General features: G+C 35.3%; 1 long non-coding RNA gene across 6 annotated transcripts; it reads right to left on the bottom strand.

Moving 5' to 3' along the window:
• Positions 1-2,363: 2,363 nt before the first annotated feature.
• On the bottom strand, positions 2,364-4,954 carry LOC107785413 (uncharacterized). Of its 6 annotated transcripts, none has more exons than XR_012711097.1 (4): positions 4,429-4,931; positions 3,185-3,245; positions 2,849-3,047; positions 2,364-2,695 (listed from the first exon to the last, which is right to left on the bottom strand). It is a non-coding gene; the product is annotated as an uncharacterized LOC107785413 (long non-coding RNA). The 6 variants fall into 6 exon arrangements; XR_012711098.1 differs by lacking the exon at positions 2,364-2,695 and adding an exon at positions 3,335-3,521 and having other exon boundaries at positions 2,702-3,047; positions 4,429-4,954; XR_012711096.1 differs by lacking the exon at positions 2,364-2,695 and adding an exon at positions 3,472-3,521 and having other exon boundaries at positions 2,702-3,047; positions 4,429-4,951.
• Between the last annotated feature and the right edge of the window lie 1,404 nt (positions 4,955-6,358).

Raw genomic sequence — 6,358 nt, 5'->3', positions numbered from 1 at the left:
TGAAGGTTGGCAACTTCTGGTGTCTTCGCACCTGCGAAGAGATTGGCTGCAGGTGCAGGCTCATAAAAATGAGCACTTGGTCGCAGATGTGGAGCTGGGCATGCCCAGCTAGGGGCGCAGGAGCAGAAAATGTTCCGCAGAAGCAGCTTCGCTTCTGCAATAGTGGGGAACGCAGGAGCGACAATGGTCGCAGGTGCGACGCTTGTGCTGCAGGTGCGCATGCGCAGATGTGAGCCCTTTTCCGCAGAAGCGAATTCCTTGGACTTAAGTGAAGTCCGTACCTGCGATGAGTTTTCCGCAGGTGCGCAGCCGCAGATGCGGCAGAAAGGTCACAAGTGCGATTTAACCGGCAGAAAAATGGGAAATTTGAGGGTTAGTATTCATAATTCATTTTGGGATTTTGGGAGCTCGGTGGGAGACGAAATTTCGAGGGATTTTCAGAAAGAACATTAGGGTAAGAATTGTTAATTCGATTTTGGTTAAATTACTCGAGTTTATCATTGTTTTATCATGTAATTAGGGATTGGAGTTGGAAAAATTGGGAAAAAGTGGTAGAACTTCTTAGACTAAGTTTTTGAGTTTTGAAAGACGAATTGAGGCCGGATTTGAATAATTCTTGTATGGTTGGACTCGATATCAACTTGGTGTTCGAATTTTATAATATTGGTCGGGTTCCGAGATGCGGGCCCAAGTTGATGTTATGGGTCGGTTTTTCAATTCTTTGCAAATATCATAATTTCATTGTTTGAATTAGTTTTCTATAGTTATATTTATAATATGAAATTATTTTGTATTGATTCAAGCCGTTCGGAGTTGGAATATCGAGAAAAATGCCTTCTAGTGAATTTATTTAGCATGATTTGACGTAAATGGTTTGTCTAACTTTGTGTGGGGGAGATACCCCTTAGGATTGATGTTACTTGTGATAATTGTGATGTGTAAGAGCCGTGTATGCAAGATGACGAGTGTGTACACAAACTAAATGTGGAAATTACCAGTTTTTAGCTATGTAAATTTCTTTCATGTGTTAATTGAGTTACTTTAACATGTTATAGTCTTCATTTTTAGTCTAATTTCACATGTCTACTTGTCTTATCTCTTACTTGCTAATTTCTCTACATGTTTAGTCGAAATTTTTGTTTCTTTTATTCCGTATTCATTATTTAACTATGAAATTCTTTATTGAAATTATTATTTCTTGGAATATCTTGTTGTTGAAATTGGTATTGAGTTGCAAGGGCTATGATTCTATTTAGGCAAAGTGTTAAGTTGTTTAATATCATGCTATTGAGTTATTCTTCAGGTTGTTACGTGGGCTCCTTGTTGTGAAATTCTGTTATTGTTTGGTTTCTTGCACATTGTGATACTGGGCACTTGAAGTGCGATTTGTGATAAGTTGGGATATTGATATGCATGCGGTGGTATAAGGTTTGGGTGTTGAAACGCATGCGGCAAGATAAGGTGTGCTTGATACACTCACTACAACAAAAAAGCTTTTTAGCGACAATAGATATGCATTTTAGCAGCAATTGTTATTGTCGTAAAAACTTTTAGCGGCAATTGATCATTAACCGTTGTATCCAGCGTCGCTAAAGGTTTTAGCGGAAAATAGACTGAGTGCTGGTAAATGTCCCATTTATTGCCGCTAAAAGATCTGACATTTAGTGGCATTTATATACTAGCAATTACAAGAGCCACTATAATTATCCCATAACCTAAGTTGCTCGGACTCGGGTGTGGGTATTCGATACGGGGACGAATCCTAGTATCGAATTCGGCAAAATCTAAATTTTATAATTCGGGAGTGCGGATCCAGATATGGATACGGGTGCGGGATTCGGCTAATAAAAAATAGAGCTATAAAAATATTATAAATTTTGAGGGATTTTCTGTGAAAAACTTACATAAATATTGCACAATTCAATCTTTCATTTCCCAAGATGGACATTATTCTTTCATTGTTCTAAATCTGTTTTATTTTTGATTTTGAGAACTCAAAATCTCAGTTTTTCTACCAAAGTTGTCGATGGACTCCGGTCAAAGTGTCCGAAGTCAGTTGACTATATCCAGGACGTATCCAGTCCTCGTATTCGTATCTATCCCGTATCAGGATGGGAACAGCACCAAAATCGAAGAGTCCGCGCAACTTAGTCCATAACTAGCCTTCTATTTGGTCTTAGCAGCATCTGTTATGGTCGGTAAATATTAATTTTTTTGCCGTTAAAGAAAATCTTTTAATGACCTTTCTTATTGCCGGTAAAACTATGCATAAATTGTCAAATGCTAATCGTCGGGAAACTATAAGCCTTTTCGACATAAAGGTAATAACAAAAACTGCACATATATAATAACATAAATGTATATAATAAAATATGCAAATATTTATTCTAGGAAGAATAAGGTGTTTCACTAAATTCATAATATACAGAGATAATTACAAGTTCATACTTTAGAGTTTCAGCAAAAAAAAATAAAAAAATACACCATTTGAATCCAACAATAGTTTTTTCTCCTCCTGACAAATCTAGTTCTTTCTGTGTCAATTTCTGCGTCCAAGGATATCATAATTAGATGAGTTAGAACAAAGCATCTTCATTGACTGTAGAAAGTCAGTTCTTGTTGACTCCAGCAAGTTTCATCCATTGGATACTAGTTCTGCAGCCATGTAATTTGTGGATTGTAGATTTAAATTGAACTGCAGAACAAAAGTTTTTTTTTTGTCAAAATAAACTTTTTTATTCAACCAAGTAAAGATTTATACACAGCTAACTCTTTTGGACCCAAGAGTTAGTTCTCTAGGAAAATTAAAACTACGCTATAATCTATCTATGCTGGGTAATAATTTAACCTATCTAGTATACTCTTCCATTTTGCAATTGCTCTGTCCTTTAATATGTAACTGTATTACAATTTCCTTCACTCTCTGTCTAGCCTCTTGCTTCCTTTGTTGAAATCTTCTTGCATTTCTCTCTGCCCAGACATGATAGACAGTTGTTGCAAAGAGAAATCATAGAATATGAGTCCTTGGTCGATTGTTCCTTTTAATTCTGCAGCCATGTAATTTGTGGATTATAGATTTAAATTAAAACTGCAGAATAAAGTTGCATAAAACTTAGGCATATACTCATGAAATGGGATTAGTTTATCTATAGTTGTAATGTAAAAAATGAAGGATAAAATGAACCTTGATTCTTTAGTCAAATTCTCATTTCTAGCTCTTTGCTCACATGCTAGTTCCTAACTTCCTGTTAGTAAGTAAAACACACATTCAGACAAGTAAACTTGGATTTGGTTTTTGGAAAATACTAGACAAACATATAAAACCATTTGAAACCTTTCCAGTTCAAATGTACCCTTCTCCTCAGTAATAAGTTTTTTTTCTCCTCAAGTTCAGTGAATTTCTACTAAAAATGGCTGTAAATCTTTTGTTCTTGCAAGTTTGCTTGTAGAGTTGCAACGCAGAATACTTACTGCTAGTTGTGAAAGCAATATTTTCACCTACTTAACCATGCTCGATCCAACTACAAGTATAAATGAAAAAGATGAATGTTTGAACATCTTATTAATACAATAGAATTCACATTTGTCTTTAATGGTGAAAAATAAGCTTAGCTACTTATGGAGATCACAAATATTAAAAGTTCATTTAATTCTTGCCATATACATTAGATGCAGTTCTACTTTTCATCTGTAGATCACCTCCCCAGCTCGTCTAATTTTAAGAACCATCAATACTCCATTTCTTATTCTAATAAACTTGAATTAGATATTTCTAATCAAAAAATGCCGGAGCAATAAATTTATGTAATTTAAGTCAAAACTAGATAATACATTGGCCCTAGAAGAACAGAGAATACATATCCAATATTCTTCATTTTTTTACTAAACATGTTATTTTAGAATCTTTAAACTAGTTTAAATATCCTCCACATAATATCTTCATTTTCAAATAAAACATTGATAACGAGTAACATCACAACTTAGAAGCCTCATTAGCTCAGAAATACTTCTATTGTTCTTCGAAGTTTAACATTTGAAACGACTCTAATTTAACCCATGATGAAAAACATTAAAGATTTTCAACCTACGAATGTCTAAAATTGATTTATCATCTTTTAACAATTGAAAATACTACTTGTAAAATACCATATATAAGTCATTATTGTCCAAGCGACAATATTTCTATATGACATTTTATCAAACACTTCATAGGCTTCTTAAGTTAGTTCTATAGGAGCAAACACCAAAAGTAATATTGTCTAAACAAATGAATTCAAATCAAACTAGATCACTAGCAATTCAGTAAAAACAAACGAATAAGAAATAAACTCATACTCCTCTTATTACAAAATGAGCATCAAACAAATGCCAAACTAAAAAAACCAAAACCAAATTATAAACAATTATTTACTGTACTTAGCTACCTACCTTCTCCGATGGGGAAAAAAATCCATAATATACCTGCAGTATTCTAACACTCGTACATGAACTAACCCATGAGCCAAAATAAATCTTCTGCTAGCATTGATAGCCTCATAATCCCAAGTTTTATTCATGCCAAAATGGAATAAAGAAAAATAATCAACAATTACCAAATCTTATAAGAATGTGAATAGCAAATGACAAAAAAATATTGATTGTGAAAGTACCATAGAGGTAGCCGGCAGTGACGAAGATGTAGGTGGTAAGGCAAAGAGTTCTGATCTACAACCGGTTATTCGAGATTTGCCAATGTTATAATGTTTGTGTTCATCCTTTTCTTCCCCTTTGGTTGTAGTCTGTAGATATGGGCTAACGAGATTCTGAAATAATTTTGATGGACGAAAATAAGAGAAATAAGAACAGTAAATAAAAAACAAGCCAAGGGCGGGAGGATTAAAAGAAGAGAGGGAAATGAAAAAGTATAGGGTTTCCTCTGGAGGGAAGGTTAAAAATAAAATATAGGCTCTTTAGTGACTAATTCGTTTAATTGCCAGTAAAATGAAACTTTTTACCGGCTAATATATATTTACCCTAACATTCTAGTTTAGGAATTAAATTAGTTGCAATTATCTTACTGTCACTAATTAATTACTGCTAAATAATTTTTTTGTGGTAGTGCACGTGGATAGTAGGGGAACTACTAGAAACCATGTGGTGTGATAAGGTGGGCTAAAACACACGATGCTATTTCGGGAAAAATAATTTTCAAAACTAAATGTAAAGGCTCACGCTATGATATAAGAAAAGATTTTGATTTATTTTGTGATTTGAGACTACGAGGCGGTACCTCGGTAGTGACTCTTGTTGACATTTCCTCATTCCTTTGTACTTGTCTTGATCGTTGTTTCCTTAGCATATTATTAATGTCTTGCTCTGTGTTGTAATATTTGCTTAGTTCTGTGTAGCTAATGTTGTTATGTTATTCATTGTTTAATTTTCATTACTGTGTTATTGCACTGTCTACATTGTTCAGTCTTTTATTTATTTTCAGTAGGGTCCTAACTTGGCCTCGTCACTACTCTACCAAGGTTAGACTTGACACTTACTGGGTACCGTTGTGATGTACTCATGCTATTATTCTGCATATATTTTTGTGTTGATCCAGGTGCTTCCTACCAGCTCAGGCGTTAGTTGGGATTCTATTGCGGAGACTTCAAGGTATACATGTCGGCGTTCGCAGGTCTTAGAGTCCTCCTCTCTGTAGGTCTCTTATTTTGTCATCCTTATTATATAGTCATGATATATAGAATTATATAGTACTCATATTTAGAACTTATGACTTGTATTTTCATCGGGTCTCGGGATTTGTGTATGCTGAGTTGAAGCGTTGTTTTATATATAGTTGTTGAGTTTGAGAGGATTATTTACTATTATTTCAATTATTTTGCATGCTGTTAGGCTTACCTAGTCTGAGAGACTAGGTGCCGTCACGACATCCTACGAATGAAATTTGGGGTCGTGACATTTACCTTTCGTATAAGGAAGTTGATTACCGTTTCTCTCTTGTTGAATTCAGGTCTACCCCAGGGATTAGTTGTCGTCCTTGAGGAGGACATTTTGAATAATCATGCTGACGTGGCGAGGCTGAAGGAGGATTTTACCCGAACATGTGTCTCTGAGCCTGCTTCTAGTGCAAGTGCTTTTTCTCGGAGTCCTCGGCCGGAGAACAATCGACCAAAAAGAAGACGTTCTTCCGCGGCCGGGGAAAAAATAAAAAGGCAAAGAGTGCCTCATCTGAGTCGTCCATAGACACCATAGTGATCGACAATGATGGAGAAGCCAACGAGGATGAGGATTCTCTACATAGAAGATGACGACCTTCCTCGGCTCAACATGCTCAACCTGTTGAGTTAGTTACCCCAATCGAGGATGATGC

This window comes from Nicotiana tabacum, chromosome 1 (genome assembly GCF_000715075.1).
Source record: "Nicotiana tabacum cultivar K326 chromosome 1, ASM71507v2, whole genome shotgun sequence".
Taxonomy (NCBI): Eukaryota; Viridiplantae; Streptophyta; class Magnoliopsida; order Solanales; family Solanaceae; genus Nicotiana; species Nicotiana tabacum.
This window is presented reverse-complemented; position numbering and strand designations above follow the sequence as displayed.